This window comes from Lagenorhynchus albirostris, chromosome 4 (assembly GCF_949774975.1).
Source record: "Lagenorhynchus albirostris chromosome 4, mLagAlb1.1, whole genome shotgun sequence".
In the NCBI taxonomy this organism is placed as follows: domain Eukaryota; kingdom Metazoa; phylum Chordata; class Mammalia; order Artiodactyla; family Delphinidae; genus Lagenorhynchus; species Lagenorhynchus albirostris.
Window position 1 is genome coordinate 123,642,282 of NC_083098.1, and position 22,859 is coordinate 123,665,140.

Genomic DNA, 22,859 nt, shown 5'->3' on the forward strand with positions numbered 1-22,859 from the left:
AAGTCATCCATCATCACAAGCTCCAAACAAACTTTCTTGGCAGCACATGTTTGAGGAAAGCTATTGCGTGTGGCAAATTTTTCTTCTGGTTTACCACATCCTCAAGAATGACAGAAATTTTAGGGAACATTTCCATACAACTCAGCAATAACCAGTTAGGTGGAAAAAAATCATGTATTACATAGCTTATATAATTTATTAATACATGCTTTATATATAAACCATTCACAAATGAATGGTTTGATTTCCATTGTTTCTAATATCCATAATCTTTTAATCTTTCAGTATTTTCTAGGAATACATGGAAATGTATATTTTAACAATGGATTTGAATAAATCATTCTCATTTCATAATATTTTTTATGTTAAAACTATCATAAGTTGTATTTGTATAAAATAATACTTTGTAGTCTCCATTAATAACTTAGCAGGGTTCAGGGGATATCATCTACAATGACCTTGATAAAAGAAAAACCTAGAGGCATTATTAAACAGCAAACTACTATTTCTAACCTTATCTCCTTATATTTATCCTTCTTTGAAAAAAATATCGCCACTTTTTAGATTTTGCTGCCATAAAGTGCATTTCTAATTCAATTTTTATCTAAAAGTATTTTTTTATAACTAAAACATACTGCTTGGTACATAGTAAATTTTCATAATTATTGGTTCATTGGTTGATGCATACATTGAATGTATGGATGCTTCTTTTATTTTTTGTCCATTTTAGTACTCATGGTAATATACTCCTGAAATTATTTATTGCTTTGTGAGCAAAAAATCTGATATTTTTAAATAAAAACATGGAATAATATCTTTGTGACTTTAGGGCAAAAAAAAAAGATTTTCTCAGATAAGTCAAAAAACCCAATATGCATCAATATACAAAAAATATAATAAAGTAGATTTCATAATTAAAAACTTCTGTTATTCAAAATATACCATCGAAAATAAATAAGCATGTCATAAGTTGAAAGTAAATATTCACAAACCGTATAAAAAGATCTCCTACAATTCAGTAATAAAAATATAAAAATTTTTAATAAACACATGAGAAAAATGTTTAAGTAATGTTTACAAAGAGTTCACTATTGTCCAACAAACATGAAACAGTCTTAACCTTATTAATTTTCAGACATCATAAATTGAAACCACAGTTAGATATCACCGCACTCACCATAATGGCTAAAGTTAAAAAGACAGAACAGATGAAAAGATAAAATACTGGCAAGTATAGGGAATACTGAAGTGCTCAACTTTTGTTGCTGAGCGTGTAAAATGTTACAATCATTTTGGAAAAAGTCCTGGCAGCGTTTTTAAATATACATAAAACTAAATGCAAAAAACTGTGAGCCAGCGATTTCACTTGCAGGCTTTTATAAAGTTAAATAAAACATATTTTATTTAATATGTAAAATAATACAATAAAAAATTAAAAAAGAAAACAAAAAACTCAGCATAACTCACAATATCCCCAAACTGGAGATCAGTTGATTATCCATCATACAGAATTGATAAATAAAACCGATGGTATATTTATACAAATAAATAAAAATAGAAAAAAAGAAACTACTGATATGTGAAACCAGACAAATGAAAGTCAAAATTTTGTGTTGACTGACAGAAGTCTTGTAAAAACAAATTGAATGTATAATTTGATTCCCATGTAGTTCAAAATTAAGCAAAATTCATCTATGGTGGAAGAACTCAGAACAGTAATTGCTTCTCGGGGAGTGAGTGTGGTGATTGGCTGCAAAAGGACATAGGAAGCTTTTGGAGGTGATAATAATACTATTTTATTTAAGTCACTGAAGATGTATGCAACTGTCAAAACTCTGAATATGTATCCTTAAGATTTGTGCATAACATATATGTAAATTTCACCTAAAATTCTGTGCAATAATATTGAATTCTACTTAACAATATGCATGCTAAAATATTTGCATTGTCTTAAATTTACTTAGAAACATATAAAAAAACATGAAATGGTAAATGTATAGCAAGATCTATAAAAATGTGATGAAACAAGTAAAGATTAGTAAAAGGTTATTGAATGTTCATTCTAAATTATCTTTGTTTTGTGTTTGAAAAGTTTCATAATAGAACATTAGAATAAATGTGGAAATATAAAGAAGCTAGGGGACTTGTGGTTTCACCAGATGAAGTATCTCCATTCCTCCCAGATCCTCCCTCATATAACCACAAATGCCTAAACATAACACAGCAAGCAAAGGAAGACTGAATGTTGGAAAGAGGAAGGTGGACAGCCTAGGGACCTTAGGACTTCAAGGGAGACATGGCAATGAGTTCCCTGGGTGTCCTTATCATCTTTCATATATAGCAAATAAAACTCTACAGAAGTCCGAATCCCCAAAACGACAAAAGGCAGACCAAAATGAAAAAACAAAAAAAGAAAAACAAAAGGTTTGAAAAGGCTTTATACTCTAGCAAAATGATTAGGAAAAATGGTAGTGTAATGACAGACATTTTGGCAATAACCATCCCATTCCTGTGAAACACCAACAGAAAAAAATGGTACCACTCCTACTCATTGTTTTAGTTAGGCCAACTAAGTAATAATAATGTGATAATTAGTGTAATAATTAAAACTGAGCAGAAATCTATGAAGTAGATAATAACAAATGATAAAGAAAATTAACAAAGACAAAAGTGGGTTCATTGAACAGATGGATAAAATTGAAAGATTGCTAACAATTCTGAGAGAAAGGAAGAGAGGAATATATGGACCACTTTATGACAAACAAATTTCACAACTTAGGGAATATGAATTTAAGATAAAATAGGACATTTAAAAACCTTCTATACTGGCTAAAGAAAACAATTCATTTTCAAAAACACTCCCACAAAAAGCTACAGGCCCAAATAATTTGGTTAGTAAATTACTAAAATAAATAATATAGAAAATGTTCCAGGAAACAAGAGAAAGAATACAACTATTTTTATGAGGTCAGCATTAATGTGGTATAAACACCGGATAAAAGTATTATGCATTATTTATAGCTCAATTACCTTCATAAATACAAGCATAAATGCTTAACAACGTATAGGCAAATCAAATTAAGCAATATGTAAACAGGTTTATATATCATGGCTAAATGCTGTTTTTCCCAGGAACATAAATTTGGATTAACATTCAAAAATTACTTAATGTATTTTACTATATTAATAAAAGAAAAGAAATAAATAGCATGATTATCTTAAAAGGAGAAGATTAATTTGACAAAGTTTATCACCCATTCTTGATAAATTCCTGAGGCGGTTAGGAAGAGAATGATATTCTTCAATGCAATAAAGTGCATCTATTAAAAACCTACAGCTATTATCTCATATGGTGAATATAGTGATCAAATCAAGCATGTTGACTCTTACCATTTCTTTTCAACACTGTACTAGAGAAGTTATCCATTACATTAAAACAAAGAAAATAAAGACATATATATTGAAAAGGAAGAAGTAAAACTCTTCTTTTCACAAATGAAATTGCTGCTTACATAGAAATACCTAAGGAATAAGAATTGAAATATTAGAACTAGTTAGTGAATTTAGAAATGTTCCAGATAACACAAAAATGTATTGCATTTATATATACTAGTTTTAAGCAGTTTGAAATTAAAAAAAATTCTAAGTCCCTTTACAATAGTATCACAAACAATAAGATATTAAAGAGTACATTTCACAAAATACTTTCAAGATTCCTAAAACTACAAAACATTGCTGAGAGAAAATAATAAAAACCTAAATGAATGGGAAATTATACCATGTTCATGAACTGGATACTCTATATTTAAGATGCCCATTCTTCCCTATATGATCAATGTTTTGGATCATTGAAAATGTTTCTCTCATGGGAATGAATAATCTTCTTACATTTATATTAAAAATACAGAAGTTCTAGAATTTGTGAAAGTAGCTTGTAAAATAAACACAAAGTTGGAGGATTTATACTATTTCAAATCAAGAGTTTCTACAAAACTGATGTGCTATGTTTTCATGATAACTAAAAATTGTAAATGCAAGAGAATAGAGTTCAGAAATAAACCTGCAAATATATGGGCAATTAATTTTGACAGAGGTGACAAATTATTCAGTGAAGAAATTAAATACTTTTCAAATTGTCATGGAACAACCAGATATCTATATAGGAGAGAAAAAAGCTTTCTCTTACACCATACACAAATAAATATTAAAAATTTAGGCTTATAAACCTAAATTTAGAGTTTAAAATTATGCAGCTTCTTTAAGAAAACAGAATATATCCATGGCCTCAGATCAGGTAACAATTCTGAAACTGAACTCAGAAAGCAGCAGTATTAAACATTATAAAATAGATCTCAATAAAATCAAAAATTTTCAAGAGGAACTCTCATTCATTGTTGGTGGGAATGCAGAATGATGCGACCGCTTTGGAAGACAGTTTGGCAGTTTCTTACAATACTACACATACACTTACAATCCAGCAATCTTTCCCCAAATGAGTTGAAATCTTATGTCCACACAAAAACCTATACAGGAATGTTCATAGCAGCTTTATTTATAATTACCAAAACTTAGAAGTAACCAAGAAAGACTGCTGTAGGTGAATGAAGGAATAAACTGGGGTACACTAAGACCATGGAATATTATTCAGCACTGAGAAGAAGTGAGCTATCAAGCCAGAAAAAGGCATGAAGGAATATTAAATGCATATTGCTAAGTGAAAGTAGCCAATTTAAAAAAGGCTACACACTGTATGATTCCAATTATATGACATTCTAGAAAAGGCAAAACTATGGAGACAACAGAATATCAGTGACTGCTAGGGATTCAGTGAGGAGAGAGGGAGGGATGAACAGGAGGAGCACAGAGAATTTTTAGGGCAGTGAAACTATTTTGTATGATGTTACAGTGGTAGATATCTGTTACAGTATTATACATTTCTCAAAACCTATAGAATGTATAACAGAAAAAGTAAACCCTAATGTAAACTATAGACTTTAGTTGATAATGAGGTGCCAGTATTGGTTCATGGAATGTAATAAATGTACCACACTGATGGTGGATGTTGATGGTGGGAGAGGCTTTTTGTGAGGTATGAGGGGATGGGGAATGAATAAGGGATACGTGAAAACTGCACTTTCCAGTCAATTTTGCTTTGAACCTAAAACCTCCCTAAAAAATTAAAGCCTATTAATTTAAAAACTTAAACTTCTGTTAATCAAAAGACACTATCAAGTAAAGAAATAAGGTAGACAAAATAAACGCTCAATATTTGTAAAATACATAACAAAGAACATATTGAGAATACATAAAGAACTCCATCTCAGGGCTGAGATAAAAAAATCTCAAGGTATACCTGCAGCATCTTTTTTCCCTAAAAAGTAACGAAATGCTCAAAGAAATGTGTAAAGCACAAAGAAGCCATCTTGAACAGACTCCTTCGGACTTAATCTAGGATAATGTGAATGTCAAAATATACAATGACAGAATGTATATAACCCATTGAATAAAAGAAGCCATTAGTCCTTATGTAAATGTCAGTAATAAATAGAGGAAAAGAAAAAAAAACCTTTTAAGGTAGACTGCTGACTATATAATCAAAAAATATGAGTAAAATGTTGATGAGAAACAGCATATTTTCATAGTTTCAATATGGATTTTCTGATATTAGCTATCAGTTACAAAGGGGAAAATCACTTCACTATAGTGGGAAAATTCCTTAGTCCAACCACTAAACCTAACATCACCATTAATGAAATAAATCAAGTTATCTTTCTTCCTGATATGATGTATCTGGAAAGACAATTTAATTTTTGCCAAAATGTATATAGACTTAATTTAAGTATAAAGTAATATAAGAAATATCCAAATTGAAGGATGTTTTCTAAAATTATTGCCAAATCAAAAAAGATGAAGAAAGGCTGAGTAAATATTTCAGATAAAAGGAGATTACTAACACATAGCAATTAAATGCAACGCATGGGGTAAGATTGGATCTTGGGCTGGGAAAAAAGTATAGTTCTATATTTTACTTTGAGACAGTTAAAATTAAAATGTACTGTCGATTAGATAATAATATTGTATCATGTTTAATTTTCTGATTTTGGTAACTGCACTATGATAAGTGCATTGCATATTTGAACCAAATACTTTGTTTTGGGGAAAAACACAAGGAAATATTTAGGGAGTAAATGGGAATGTTTCCAACCTATTGTCAAACGGCACCCTTCCCTTTGCCTGCTAGTGCCAGTCTGTAAACATAACTGCAAACTGAAATCATGCAAAGCCATCTTAACAATCAGTGTGAAAAATTACTTATGTTCTGTGACCTTTAACATTTTTGTCAAAGTATTAAAAATTCTCTTACTTTCTCTTATAATGTATAGGGAAATTAAAATTAGTGAAACTAAAATTTATTTTATACATTGTAATTTAAAATGTTAGAAATATTTACAATTAAATAATTTTACTTCTTTGCATAAAATTTATCAAGAGAAATTTGAACATTGCTTTTTCTAATATTTTATCCTTTGCACTTTTAATATAGTGAAACATCTCTGAGAGTTTCTTTAATGTGACTTTTTTTTTTACTAGCATGACTTCTGGAACATCATCATCTTTTTTGTCATAAGTGTTTTTCTCATTTATGTTCATAAATTTGCCTTCATTAACCTCCTCTGTGTTGCATACCTAGTCTCTCAAATATTGATGGAATCAACATTCCCATAGTCAGCCTCTGTATCTTCCATAACTCCATTTATGTTCAATTTGAATTTCACTCTAGCATTATCGATTTTCATTTATTTTTTTGCACTTTCAACTTTGTCAACCAGTTTCCTCTTTCAATAATTCATTTTTATAAAATGCCATTTGGGTTTATCACTGGGAGATAAGCAAGTGCTACACACTTTTCTATTTGTGAATGAACTGAATAACAGATACACAGCAACAAAGTACTGACAGACTGAAAAAAGTGACATGGTTAGTCACTGACCATGATGTACATGTGCTATTTACACGGTAATTTGTAGGACAGAAGAGGTAGCAGCAGAGTTTATACTTTGTGCAATTACATACAGTTAATATACCACAGTAACTGAAATCTGAACTTTGTTGTTGGGCCTGGTGTTATTTAATTAACACGTGGTAACTGAAATTCATTCTTATGGAAGCTATGTAAGGCCTCTTTGTGTGTGTGTCTTTGTGCCTGTGTGCTTGTGGTGAACAAGCTCATGTTTGTGCACACAAATGTTTTTTTGCTGAGACAGTGAGAGACAGAGAGACAGAAGCAAATGGGGCAAAATGATGTAAACAATTGTTAATCTGTGTTAATGGGACTTCCTTGTACTTTTCTTAAAATTTTTCAGTAAGTTTCAAATCATATCATAATAAAAGTTATGATAATGAAATAAAGAAAGGAAATGAAATACTAGGTTCCTCTTTAAGAACTTTATTAATGTAATGGAATGTTTCTCAAATTACAGTTAAATTAAAAGGATCTTTGATATTATCAATTGTATAGCCCATTTGTTCCAAAATTGGTTTTAACCTCATACAGTTACTGCACCTATTTCAGAGTAATTATATAGATGAGTCTTCTTGAAAATGACACTTCTGCCCCAGGGGCATTAAAATAAATGTGAGTTAAAGATTGAAAATTCAGTTGTTGTCCATATATTACCATGCCATCTTAGGATTTTAGTGACATCTTTCTTGTTACTTAATTCAATAGCATTCTTAGTTAGGAAATATGCCTTTGAGACCTTCACAATTTGAAGCAAAGAGCCTTTTACAAAGATTGAAAAAGATATGCCCCATGTCTGGTATAAAAGCTAAGTATTATGTTTCTCAGGGGTGGCTGATTTCTTGATCTTGTTCTAGTTTCTCAGGACTGAATTCACAAATTTATTTAGTCCAAGCAGTGATAGTTCAAATAATTTATGTATGTGTGTGTGTGTGTGTGTGTGTGTATACACACACACACACACACACACACACACACACACACACACACACACACATATATATATCTTCTAATTCACCAGGTGACTGTTTGTGTTTTTTGTGGATTTTCTTATATTGACATATATATATATATATATATATACATATATATATATATCCTGAAATTATGGTGTGAGCCCAGCAATTCTTTATTAAAATATCCAAAATAAAAAATCCAGGAACAGGTAGAGAATATGAAAAGCTAAAGTGTTAACAGAAATCTCAAATCCAGTTGGAGATTCTATTAGCAAAATACTAAAATAATAAATCAATCTGTTGTTCAAAATATAATATTTCTGTCACTTAATGCTACATTTCTAATGAATAAAGTAGATGTGTAACAAGTTTTCCATTTTCCTAATATTTCCTAGGAAAGATCTGTTTCTCAACTTGATCATGTTTTCTATTTTTATTTTATTTATTTTTTGATCCAGTTACTCAATACTACAATCTAAGATATCTACCAGAAGCATCTTTTTTATGAATGGAGATCTGTCAATAACCCTGTTATAAATATTTCTTCTTAGTGCTATTGATTTTAACTAATAGTTTTTACTTCATCTCCTGTTTTATATTATTTATGATTAAAAGCTGTAAGCACTTTTGGACATAAATAATAGGAATTGACTTTAATATAATTTTAAACATCTCAGTCATTTTATCAAATTTTTGATTTGTCCACCATTTGCTCATCTAAATATGTTTTCCTTTTCCATTTAATGCAGAAAATTGAGTTGGGGAAAAAATAAATATAAAACCAAAAAGAACAGTGTGTAGAAAGAAAAATATATCTTTTTAACATCTTAGGAAATGAGGTCTATGCCAGGGACACTGTTGTTCCCTAACCAAATCTCTGGCTGTGAGAATGGCTGCACAGCTTATAACTGAATCTCTTTCTAGGAATCAGATGAAGGAAGCTGCCTCATCGATATTTTGGTCCTCTCGGAGGAGAACTGGCATTCAGTGTCTGATTGGAGTGGGAGAGTGTTGAAAGAAGTGAGCCTCTTGCTTCTAATTAATATACCTCTGGAAGGACCATCCCATTTCCAGAGCTCTGAAAGAATTGTCTGAGGGCACACATGTGACCACTGTGTAGTTTGATTTCTCCCTCACGCACTCCTGCTTCCACAGGTGTTGTTCCACAGGACATGCGACAATTAAACCACCTGCATATCAATCGCTTTCTCAGAGGCTGTTTTTGAGCAACCCAACTCAAATGGATAAGGATTCGATCCCTGAGAGACAATTTCATTAGTATAACTGTGTTCTGACATTCCTTCAAAGTCTTTGACATTTAACGCTGATGTCTAACTTTTCATGCAACAAATATTATGACTATGAGATACATCAGAAAGATATATCATAAAGATGGAAGATGATATCTTAGAGCAATGGTTCATAAATCTTATTTTTTTACCAGAATCCCCTGGAGAGCTTGCTAAAACTTGACATGTGGAACCTCACGCCCAGAATTTCAGATTCAAATTGTCTGCGGTGGGAGCCAAAATTTTGCATCTTTAACAAGTTCTCAGGTGATGCTGATGTTGCTGTTTTCAGGACCACGTTTTGAGAGAGATGACCATTAGTGGCTTTCTTAAAAAAAAAAAAAAAGAATGGTAAATATCAGGAAATTTAATGATGTCAAATGAGAATTTTCATGAAATAAGAAATTATAAAAATTACAAAATATGGAGGACTGCTTTCTAATTTGATTTGAATATAAGTAGTTTCTTTTCTCACTATATAAAATGGCAAAGGAATCACACTGAAATCTGCTGTCAGAGGAATCCCTCACTATTTGTAAGAGCAGATAAAGAAAAAGTTACTAGTATGCTGTAAGGAATACTTCAACATAATTATCATGTAGAGATAGGGTTGCTGCTACATAATAGAGGCAGAGTCAACTAACCTATGAATGTTGGGTCCATATTTTCTTCAGGCAGAGCCATTTATTTTAAGACGATGCACAACATAGCAGACAGATTAACATAAGAAATTGGATTACATACTTTAACTACATCAAAGAACACTATTGATGGGGAAACTGGTGAGAGTAATACCATTAATAAACTCTACCTCACAAAACATTATATTGATCTTTCTGAAATAATACTTTCAAGGAAGAAAATAAGACAAACCATGCCACAAATTACCACGGAAAATTGTGTAATTCTTTATTAAAATATATTGAGATAGGCTTTTGCAAAATGTATGGAGAGCTGCCACGAATAGGTTTTGAAACATGATTAATGGGTTCATGTACTATGAGAAAAGTTATATAAAACCATAATCATTCATTATTAAATACACATAATGCCAGACACTGCCTCAGGTATCATGGGTATACTGACAAATAAAGATGTGCATTATCTTCATAGAGCTTGCATTCCAGTGGGAGAAAAAAACAATTACATACATAAGCAGACATAAACAAACACATACATATGGTTAGTATTTGTAATTGTTTTGAAGAAATTATTGTAAATCAAAAATCAAAACCTCATTTAAATACAAAATAAAATCAAAGGATAAAGCTACCTGCTGTTATAGGAATATGAGCTTAGCATAAGCAATATGACACATAGTGTATATTTAAAACATTGAGTGAAAGACAACATCGAAGACATAGGAAAAATAGTTATACAAAAATATTTTTAAATAATATTAAAAGAAATATCAAAGAACAACACAATAACATTTATGAATCTGAGAATGATTATGAAATAGTTATATAACAAAGTAGTGATGATATACATAATATACTCAAATAAAATGGTAAGATAAGGGTAATTTTTAAAATTGTAGGAGCAAAGAAGGAGCCATTTTAAAAAGCCCATGAACCCTCAAAAAATGTTTTATAAGCAATTTTAAAATTTTATTATAGATTATAGATTCTCAAGATGTGTTACCAAGGTTTTATTTTTTTAATTAAAATTTTAAATATTAAATACAACATAGTATTTTAGTAAAACTATCTGAAACAGTCAAAATATGGAAGTGTATTAGTAAGTATATATTTTATTAGAACTGGAGAAGTAATTAAAAATATAGTAGGAAATCAAAAGAAAGGTTGAAAAAGATATTCTGAAAACTATGGTGATTATTTTGTCCACTAAGCAAGCCTCCAGGGGTGGCACCTGGCCCCGGCTCCGCGCAGGGCTGTGGCAGGAGGGCGACCTGGGGGCGGCGGCCCGGCTCGGGCCGGGGGCGGGGGTCCTCCCAGGCCCGCTTGGGGCGGAGGAGATGGGGGCGGCGCCCCAGCCACCTCCCGAATCCGCCTCTCCTTCCGTTGCCCCGCAAGTGGCCTTTGCCGCCACTTCCTGCCTTTAGGGCCTCCAGGCGAGGAGGGTCCAATTCCTCAGGCCCTTAGTCGCCGCTGTGGTCAGGGTGAGGCTGTGAATGTTGCACAAACTTCTTAGCGCCTCAGGAGCTTGGCCGTGGACGCCCAGGGGGCCGCGCTTCGGAAGTTGCTGCCGTCCTGGTTGCTGCCGTCCTGGTGCAGAGCGCAAAGTTGCCCCCCACCCCCGACCCCGCCCAGCTCCCTTAAGCGAGGGGCTGGCGCTGGGGCGGCTTCTCCCGGGGCGTGCCCGGACCTGCCCGTGCGCCTCGTCTCGCCCCCGTAGGTCTAGGAGGTCGTGCCCGTGGTGGGTTCAGACGCTGGTTTCGTTCGAGACAGCTGCGCCCAGGCTGCTCGTGGGAGCAGCGTCCGTCCTGTGCTCGTTTTCGGGTGAATTCTGGAAACGTTGGAACTTTCATGTTGCTTTCAGCTCTTCGTCTGGGTACTCTGGCCGCGTTTCGCAGAAACCCAGCAGGATGGCGGCAAGCAAGAGCAAGAGCCAGAGCTCCCTGGCCCTTCACGAGGTGATCATGGTTGGCAGCGGAGGGGTGGGCAAGTCGGCCCTGACCTTGCAGTTCATGTATGTTGAGGCTCTGCCCCGTCCAGCTTCCTGCCACACAGGGTGTGCTGCAGTGACCGCGACATTTTGGGATGTGGCCAAGGGAAGCCGACTTAAGGATGCAGTTAGCAGAGGCCCTGGCCTTGTGATGGGGGCGCGGGGAGGGCTGTGTCCAAGGCGCCCGGCACGGCAAGTGAGTGGGCAGCGGCTCCAAACGCGGTGTCATAGGCCGGTCTGGAAGGTTTTTGCAGGCCTTACGGCTTCTTACAGGGAAGAGGGATGCACGGCCTAAATTTGCCAGTAGTTCCCAAACCGCCCTTACTAGGAACGTCACCCGAAGAAACCTTGCTAAACCGTCATAAAACAGAAACTCGGACCAGCTGTGCTAGAGGAAGGACTGAATTCTTTTTCAATTCTCTGTAGGCAACGTTGGCTTGGCCAAAAAGTGCGTTCGGGTTTTTCCAGACCATCTTTCAGTGGCCCGGAACGAACTTTTTCGCCAACCCGGTGCTTCAGGATCCCTGGCATCTGACAAGATAGTTCAAACGCATACAGCCAACAGAGTAGGACGGTATTGCAGAGGTTTGTCAGCAGTTAATGAGCAAGACTGTTATTCTGCTGGATTTGGGGTGCGAGTGGTATTTGTAGTATTACCGTGGAACAAATCCCCACACGGACATCCGTCACCTCCAGTTTCCAGGGGTCTGGCCCGGCTGAGCGTGGTGTTGCCCAGGCTCTCAGGCTGTGGGGAGGGTGCCCGGCCTCCTGCGAGCCTGCGGGCTGCTGGCGGGTGCAGAACGGGGGCCCCGGCTGCTGGAGGTCGCCCCCAGTTCTCCGCCGCATGGCCATTTCTGTAGACAGCTCTTCCCATGGCCGCTTGCTTCTCCCCGGCCAGCAGGGAAGTGTCTGGTAGCTAAGACGGATCCTTCCACACAAAAACGTGGTCACGGGGTCGTGTCATCATGCTGCCCGTATGCTGTTGGTTGCAAGCCGGCCTCAGGGCCTTGTGCACTCAAGCGGAGAATGCCGTACAAGGGCGTGACCCATCGAGGGGCCCCGGAGGGTTGGGTTCACCAGAGTATTTGTGTATTTTAAAAACTGTGTAATGAATTATAATTTCTTTTGTCCTTCTATAATCATTTTTGTATTTAGAAAAAAAAAAAGAAAGAAAGCCTCCAGGTAAAATCTGTATGAATTTATTTTTAAAGGTTATAGCAGTTGGGAATAGATTTCAGGGGATGAGTGGAAGCTTAATTGGAGCTTCTTAATATTTTGTTGTATTAAAGTGAAGAATATAAATTTAATCATATATTTAGTTTTCTCTACTAATAAAGATTACATTTAACAATATATATGCCAATTAAATTGTGAATAAAAACTTACGTAGAAGAGAAATTTGAAATAGTATATTCTATTATTTAAAAGTTCTATTTAAGTTTGTGTGGATGATTAAGAATATATGTTGCATATACGTGAACTTAGTCACACAAATGTTTATTTAATCTTGATTTAAATTATTATTTTCTTAATAAGTTATTTTATAATGAATATTCCCTCTAGCTAGTGGGAAGCAGCAGCATAGCACAGGGAGATCAGCTTGGTGCTTTGTGACCACCTAGAGGGGTGGGATAGGGAGGGTGGGAGGGAGACGCAAGAGGGAGGGGATATGGGGATATATGTATAGCTGATTCACCTTGTTATACAGCAGAAACTAACACATCCTTAAAAGCAATTATACTCCAATGAAGATGTTAAAAAATAATAATAAAATAAAATCCAGGCATGTGTTATACATGGATTTTTTTAAAGTCCAAAATGAAAATTCTCTGTCTTTTAAATGGAATGCTCTGTTAATTTGTCTGTCATAATTATTGATATATGTGCTTTTTAACCACCTTTTGACTTATTTTCTATTTATCTATAATTAGGTTCTTTTTTGTTTTTTCTTTACTTACCTATGTTATTGCTGCAAATTTGATTTTAATTTGTTTTCTCTCTGCCTTTGCTATACTAGTTTGAGAGCTATATTTAATCTTTTATTATTTTAGTGGATATACTTCACCTTCTAATATTAATAACTAATTTAATAAGCATAAAGTTATTATCTTAACTGTAGTCTCACCAAAATATTTTTTAAAAACCTTAATCATTTACCACAAAATTACTACTGTTGAGCTTCCCTGGTGGCGCAGTGGTTGAGAGTCCGCCTGCCGATGCAGGGGACACGGGTTCGTGCCCCAGTCTGGGAAGATCCCACGTGCCGCGGAGCGGCTGGGCCCGTGAGCTATGGCCGCTGAGCCTGCGCGTCCGGAACCTGTGCTCCGCAACGGGAGAGGCCATGACAGTGAGAGGCCCGCGTACCACACACACACACACAAAATTACTACTGTTGTCTATTATTTTACTTTTGCCTATTTTTAATTTTCCCAACTAACATCCTCATCATAAATAAACACTAACATCAACATTTCACACAAAATGTTTAGATATTTTTCTAAATATCTTGTTTCAAAAACTATCTTCAGGGTTCTTTACATCAAATTGTTTTTCTCATGGGATTAAATGTTTTTCTTCCTGAATTAATTATTATTTGTTGAATGCATGTTGGTGGTGGTATTTTTTTTACTTTTTATTTGTTGCTTATATGAAAATGTTTTTAACTTGTCCCTTCTCCTGAAAGTTAATAGGCAGAATAATGCCCTTTCCCTGAAACATCTGAGTATCTTAGATTACATGACAAAGAGGAGTTAAGTTTGCCGGTGAAATGAATCTTGCTAAACACCTGACCTTGATGTAGGGAGAGTAGCCTGCATTTTCCAGGTGGGCCCAATGTAGTCGCAAGAGTCTTTATAAGAGAAAGAGGGAGGCAGAAGAGAAGAATCAGGGAATTATTAAGAAGCTGAGTTGGAGAGATACCATGTTGCTGGCTTTGAAGGTGAAGGAAAGAGGCGGTGAGCTAAGGAACACAAGTGGCCTCTAGTAGAAGTTGGAAAAGGTAATGCAACAGATTCTCTCCTAGAGTCTACAGAAAGAGGTGCACGAAACCTGAATTTTAGCTCAATGAAACCCATGTTGCACTTGTGAACAGCAGAACTGTAGGATAATTAATTTGTATTGTTTAAGCCACTGAGTTTGTGGTAACTTGTCACAGCAACAGTAGAAAACCAGTACAGATATTTTGGCTTTGTACAAAACTTTAACTTGATAGTTTCTCTCTGTTCTCTGAATATAATTTTCTCTTCTTTGAATTTTCTTCTCTTTGATGATAAGTATTCTGTCTGTTCATATCAAAAGTGTTTTTGCTCCAGCTTATTTTAAGATTTTCATTTTGTCTTTCTACTATTCTATATGTTTTGCTACAATTTTCACATTTTTCAGCTGTGCTCTTCTAAAATCTCTCTTTGGTTCATTTGTTTCATTCATTCTAAAGAAAATGTTTAACCACTAACTCTCAAATAGTTCCTCTAACTCTTATTTTCTATATATGTTTTTCTAGGACCCCATTTAGACATTTGTTAGACCTTTGAATCCTGTCCTCCACTTCACTTTTCCCTATTTTCATATATATTTTTTAAAATTTCTGTAGTACATTCTGCTTTATTTCTTCAGGTCCAGTGCAAATTCATTAATTCTCTTGAAAGCTTCTATTTCATAGACTATAATTTGTAGAAAACTTGTGGTGGAGTATTTTGATACATCTTTACTTTAGAGAAGTATTTGTCTCCGGTATCTCACAGGAGCCTAGGAGTGATGGCAGCCTGATAGGCCTCCAGGTGCTTTTAATTTTCCCTGGCTTAATTGGGACAAATGCAGTGCAGCTTCCCAACGCAGCCTGGCAGTGTGCACTTTGTTGTCTCAGAAAACTTCCATTCTTACTGAGTTTTGTAGATCTCAGATTTCCTTTCCATTTTTATTTTAGGGTCTATGGGTGATTGAAACAGACAGAACCAAATCCAGCCCTCAAGAATCTTCCAAGGTCTGTAAGTGAAATTTATATTATAAGCTTTATGTGAGTGTGTTTTAAGCAAATGTGGTGTTACATGAGAGGCAATAAAGTGTTGTGAACATTGTGGAAGAACATCCTTGAGATTTAAAAAATTCTAAATGTCCAGTTTAGTCAACATTTTCTAATTTAACTTCATGAGTATTTAGGAGTGATGTACATACCAATCTTATTTAAAAGAGGAAAGTAAAATGAGAAAATATATAATTCCAAGGGGACTTAATCATTATTGTAAAATATTGCATCTTCTGTTCAACATAAAATTGCCACTACATAATACATGTGTGACAGAACATGAATACTTCCGTCATTTTAAATATGGTTAATGTGGAAACCTTAACTTTGTGTTTGCTTACTTTTTGTTGATTCCTTGGATGGGAGAAAAATAAACATTGGTCTTTCATCTTGCCTGTTGGCATATTGGAACTTGTGAGCCTTTTCTGTCTTTAAGAAAAGGGGACATCTTAAATTATCTTGACTCAAGGTATGGTGTGAAATAAAAGCAGGATTTCATTCTCCATGGTGAGAAGATAAAGAGGGTGTTGGAAGAAAAATATGGGAGCTAACCAGGGCCCAAGCCTGGCAGCTGATTCAGGAGAAGTGAGTCAATAAAAGAGTGAGTAAACCAGGAAAACGATCAGAGAGCATGAGCAGTTGAATCCTCTTCCAAAGACCAATAAGACTGCATTTAAATGAGAGAACCCCATTTCCTCCAACTGGCATAAAAAAGGTTTTGTGACTCTCTACATCAGTGTGCTACTCATTAGTCACCCACCATGTCACATCATTTACTGTGAACTCCATTTTATTATCTCATTTGAAGAGTTAGAAGCCTGGTTAGATATGGGGACATTTATGAGAAAATAAGTATTTTTAAAGTATTACTTGTTTTATGCTAATTACGGGGGAAATTCAATAATGGAATTAGACAAGAATCGAGTATTTGTAAGAGCTCTTTTTTTTTTTTTTTTGCTATCTGTACCTGTTCTATATTGGCAAGAAATGCATTTGTTCTGCCAATGAAAAAAACTAATCAGTCAATTTAAGAAAGAAACGGAAAACTTGGTTAGAGTAAAATTGAGGATTATAACCCAGGAACAGCCTCTTAGAAAGCTCTGAGAACTGTTTTTCTCATTAGAGATCAAAACACAGTTGCACAGGTTTTTGAGACAGAGGGCTGTACATTACATGATGAAGATAGTTTGCACAGTCCAGATCTGCAAGTACAAAGTGGTGGGTCATTGTGACCCCTTACGAGATCAAGAAGGAGTATTATCTTTTAAAAACTTATCTTGTTGTTGCTAGGAGAATGTTGCTTTTTATGGTTGAGTAGGTATTTCTGCTGATAGGGAGGTTTGGCTGATGTATAATGCAGATATACAATGTACAGTCTGAGGGGGAAGGGAGGCTAAAGGGCAGAGAGAATTTGAAAATCCTTTTATGTTTAAATTTTTCATGTCTTGCTATAGAATGTGAATTTTTATTTCACAGTTCCATATGGTAATTATGGGAGACATTTGCATGTGTTTCTTTTGATTCAGTAAGTTGATTCATATAAATAATATCTTGCATATAATAAACACTCAATAAATTTTAGTATTGTATTATTAGAGTCACATACCAAGTGGTCTCAAATTTTGGCTTGTATACTTATTTTTTCAGGAATAAATATAAATCTTTTATAGACCTATCTATCAAAGAAATATTGTACTGGACAGAGTTAAGCAGGCAAGGAAAGCTTTATTCAAGACTATTACAGTAGGGAAGAGAGAGTGGACTCAGCTCTGCTGAAACAAAAGCTGGGGTTTTTAAGAGCTGTGGTGAGCCAGTGAAAAAACACTGGGAGGTGTTAGGAGAGAGGTTGGTCAATATGATTAGGCCATTTGTGTTTGCTAATTGTCACTTTTTGAAGTTAGTGCCCTTATTGCCCAGTCTCTGTGGGATTACATTTCAAGGGGATGGTCCCCAGGTCCATGAGAAAGATATTCCCTGAATTGCAAAAACTGGCAAAGGCTGGGAGAAAATTTACACCTCAAAGGAACAGAAGAAATAATTTAAAAGTTTTCTAAAGCAAATGCTTTGAGAAAAGAGAGGTGAGGAAGTTACAGTTGGGAAGAAGACAGTCCAAAATTTACTAAAACTGAAACAGTAAGGCCGTCTGTCTGGGCAGCCCATATGTACAAAATGGCAGGGGACAAAAGCAGTTTCTTCTGAATTATCTTGAAAATAACGACTTGTCCTTATACCAACTGGGATTGAAATATAGAATACCTTTGTGAACATAACTGAATAATTTTAAAAGTTGAAAAATATCATTTACTCTAGATAAAAACAAAGTAATACTAAAAAAAAAGTTTGCCAAGTGAAAAGGTCTTTTGGAAATGTAAACATATTGTTTATCTGGGCTTATTTTAAAACTACTCAAAAAGTAAAAAGCATAATTCTTTTATATCCCATTATTCTTATTATTGAGTAAGAAATGTTACTGATAAGAGAGATATGGTTCAGACGCAGGGCAAAGTAAATAGAGGAAATATCAAAGTTAAAGCAAGGATTTCTGTGAACCCTGGTGAGCAGATAAATTATGCCTTTGTAGCATATTCTATATTCATCTAATGGGCAAAGCTTAATGTAATGGTTGCTTAATGTTTATCTAGATAGAGCAATGTGAAGATACTGCAATAATGAGCTATTTTAAAGATTTTTAGTGATAATCTAAGGAACTATGCTGATATCTTTTAATAGATTTAAAATGATTAAATGGAAAGTAACACTGCATTAAAAGTGAGCTGGAAATCCATGAGGCATATCCTCAGAACAATCATCAAGCAAGGTTTTTTCAATAGCAGATGACTGAATGTCAAAGTAAAAGGCCAAACTATGCTAGAATTTAAAATTAAATTTACAGCTTTCACTGGAAAACATATATATTGAAGTCAGGAAGTTAAAAACAATTCCAAGTGTAATCAGAAAAGTCTGCAAATGAATCATTTAGTAGAGGGATCATTGTCTAAATAATAATGGCTTAACATATGATAAATATTATGTACTTGTGCTTTTTCTTAGGTGAAAGAGATCGAAAAATAATTTTAAATATATAAAAATAATACGGTAACATCAAATATTTTCAATTTTAATCTTTTATATTTGTTACTATATTTAATGCACATTTGAGTGAAATTAGATTTTTTTTTTTTAAGATAGTATTTTTTTTTGCGGGCCTCTCACTGTTGTGGCCTCTCCCATTGCGGAGCACAGGCTCAGCAGCCATGACTCACGGGCCTAGCTGTTCCGCGGCATGTGGGATCTTCCCGGACGGGGGCACGAACCCGTGACCCCTGCCTCGGCAGGCGGACTCTCAACCACTGCGCCACCAGGGAAGCCCAGATTTTTCACTTTGTAACATTACACCTAAAACTGGAATAAATCTATTGTCTATAATAAATCAGTAACAAATATCACATAATAATAAATCAAAATGTATCTCATGCCTGGGTTGGAATAGAGAGTCTGTTTAGTATTCCTCATGAAATCATTTTGCACTCCAATAAAGCACTTGATATCGCCCCCTGAAATATTCCCCAAATCCCATTTTGTAACCAGTATTATTAAAGATGGTATTATATATAAACCCACCAGCTGGAATAAGAATGTGTCACAGATATTTTCTGAGCAATTGATTACAGCCATGTTTGTTTTAAGACAAATTTATTTTTCTAAAGTAACTTTTAAGTAAGTAGAAATAGTTGGAAATAAAATTAATATTTACACTAATGGATTCTCATGTGGAAAATTCTTCATATTGAATATGAGAACACTCAGCAGAGATTACATGATAGGTAAGTTAAAGCTGGTCTCCCTCTGGTACAAAAAGAATATATTTTTTAAAAGGAAGACTCAAACACCCTATCATTATGATAAATATAGTCTTGACTATCACTGTGCAAATGATATGTTTAAAAAGGACAATTACTCTTTTCTGGTCTATTTCAAAACTACCACTTTGAGGGCTAAAAGGATTACATTTGAGCACTCTTCTTCATCCTTCTCATATTCTTCCTCCATGAGCACGCATAATAACTATACTTCTTCAATCTTTTGAAAATATTCATTGCCATGCATGTATTTCATATACAGAACAATATAACCTCAATTGATCAGTTATTTTTGACATAGATATTATACTCTATGCTTGAAGAAAAGAAATAGAGAGTTGAAAATTTTATCCAGTTAACATTATTTCTGAAAGTAGCTATTCCTGAGTGATTATGACTCTTCAAAGGTGTTAAAGAACAGTAAAATGAACAATTTTAAACAAAAACAGTTCATACACTGGGAATAATAATCCTCACTGCAAAGAAGGAAGGAGTAATTTTCATAGTGAGTTATCTGACAAATCAAAACACTATTCTTAGTATTTAATAGGTTTCTTTAACAAAATATTTTTCATTATAGAACATATTTTACATTAGACTGTGTATATTCCAACAGAATACTCAGTCTGTCTTATGGATAATATACTTATTAAAATATTGAGGTAAAATATTGTTATGAAAATTAATCATCATCATAGTAATGTCAACTACTTGCACAGTGCTTTAATTATTTTAAAGTAATACATATACATGTTATTTAAATTTAATTTCAAAATAGCCACTGGAAAATTACATATACAAATATACACAGGAATAAAATTTTACATACATGTATAATTACTTTCACGTCATAGATATTGTTTGGTTTTGGCAAGTGTAGTGTCTTTCTCCTGTTCTTTGGTTCAGCTGACTAAATTCCCTTTTCTCTCCTCCCTAGTAATTTTTTTAATTAAACAGTTTATTTTTAAGATGTGATTGACATGTAACATTGCATAAGTTTAAGGTATACAACACAATGATTTGGTACATTTGTGTTGCAATATAACTGCCACTGTAGCATTAGCTAACACTTCTATTATATAACATAATTATCATCTCGTCTAGTGATGGGACCATTTGAGATCTAGTCTCCTAGCAAGTTTAATGTTTATAATAGAGTTTTGTTGTCTGTAGTAACTGTATTGTGTGTTAGATCTCTAGGACTGATTTACCTGGTAGTTGCTACTATGTACCCTTAAATATCTCTTCCATTCCCCCACTTACCCAGGCCCTGATAATCACCATTTCACTCAATGTTTTTCAAGTTCATCTCTTAAAATATTCCATATATAAGAGATCATACAGTATTTGTCTTTCTCTGACTTATCTCACTTAGGCCAATGCCATGAATGTCCATTTGTTGTCACAAATAGCAGAATCTCCGTTTTTCTCATGGCTGAATAGTATTTCATTATATAAAATCACATCATCTTTATCCATTCATCCATTGATGAACACAGGTTGTTTACTTATCTTGGCTACTGTGAATAATACTACAATAAACATGAGATGTATATATCTTTTCAATAACCTGTGTTTATTTCCTTTAGATATATTATACCCAGAAGGGGAGGTTGTTGAATCATATAGTAGTTCTATTTTAAATTTTTTTGAGGAACTTCACTTCTCCATAGTGGCTGAACCAGTTTACAATCTTAAGAACAGTGCAAAAGGGTACCCTTTTCTTCACTACTTTGCCAGCACTTGCTATGTCTTGTCTTCTTGATGATAACCACTCTTACAGGTATAAAGTGATATCTCATTGTGGTTTTAATCTTTACTTCCCTGATGATTAGTGATGTTGAGTATCTTCTTATGTACCCACTGGCCATCTGTATATCTTCCTTAGAAAAATGTCTATTTAGTTCCTCTGCCATTTTTTTAATGGGGTTGTTTGTTTTTGTTGTTACTGAGTTGCATGGTTTTTTTTGGTAAAGCTAAGTTTATTTAATTTTAAGAATATTTATTTATTTTGAACGTATGTCCTTCCTACTTTTTTTTGGTTCTTAAAAGTCTTATTTAAAGAAGAGTGATAGTAGTTGTTGCCTATTGTTTTTTAATGTCTTTATTTGGAAAAATAAAACATTGTTATTCCCGATCATACCCTCCATTTCCTCCCATATTTACTTAAAATTTTTACTTATTTGTGAAATCTGAAAATCTGAGAACCAACGCACCATACCATAGATAGATAGCATAAAGCAAACATATCAAAAACTGGCACAGTTATGGTAGGTATTAATTTTGATTTTAAAACTATTTTAACATCTGAAAATGGGTTTATTACCATGTAGTTACTCGGAAACTAAGCAGTAATTGGTGAGCTACTTTGTATAATATAATCTGTAGAAAGTAAGAACACTTAGCTAAAGATATTCTGAAAACAGTTTAAGTTTACTGCATTAGGAAGACTTTGTGAATTTGTACAAATAGAATGTGTTTATAGAGTCAGTTCTTTCTAAGTCATCCTGAGTGTCTGTTCATTAGAGTTTTCCCATAAACCTTTATCCTGCAAATGTCTTTGTGACTGGTGGTCTATTTGATGTTACCTTTTGGGAGACATTGTTTTTGTAAAATTCTAATTATTCTGTATATATTTGTAGCTTGCTTTGTTCATTTAGCATTATAATCATTTTTCTTTGCTATAAAGTGACCTTTGTAGACTTTATTTTATTAGAGTATACTTGATTTACAATGTTGTTAGTTTCAGGTGTACAGCAAAGTGATTCAGTTATACATATACACATATTCATTCTTTTTTAGAGAACTCTTATCTGAAGCCTGGGGAAAAACAAAATGGGCTATTTCATGTCACATGGGATAGGAACAGACTTTGTTGAAAGGCCCTTGTGACTAATATCTGCCTTTTGCTTATTTGCACTTTCAACTTTTAAACTTTCAAAAAGATCACATTAATTCAGTTGGGTTCTGGAAAGGATATAGTAGTTAGCCTCCTGATCTTTGTGTTCTTTGGGTGTTGTTGGTGATTTTTTTAAAATTATTTTTATTTACTAGATAAGAGGAAGAATCCATGACATGCCCATC

General features: G+C 34.2%; 1 long non-coding RNA gene across 1 annotated transcript in view; it reads left to right on the top strand.

Moving 5' to 3' along the window:
- Positions 1-15,816: 15,816 nt before the first annotated feature.
- LOC132519545 (uncharacterized) overlaps positions 15,817-22,859 on the top strand; it is a 252,020-nt gene continuing 244,977 nt past the window's right edge. The window contains exon 1 of the long non-coding RNA XR_009540191.1: positions 15,817-15,877. This is a non-coding gene — a long non-coding RNA (uncharacterized LOC132519545). The remainder of the gene's footprint in view (positions 15,878-22,859) is intronic.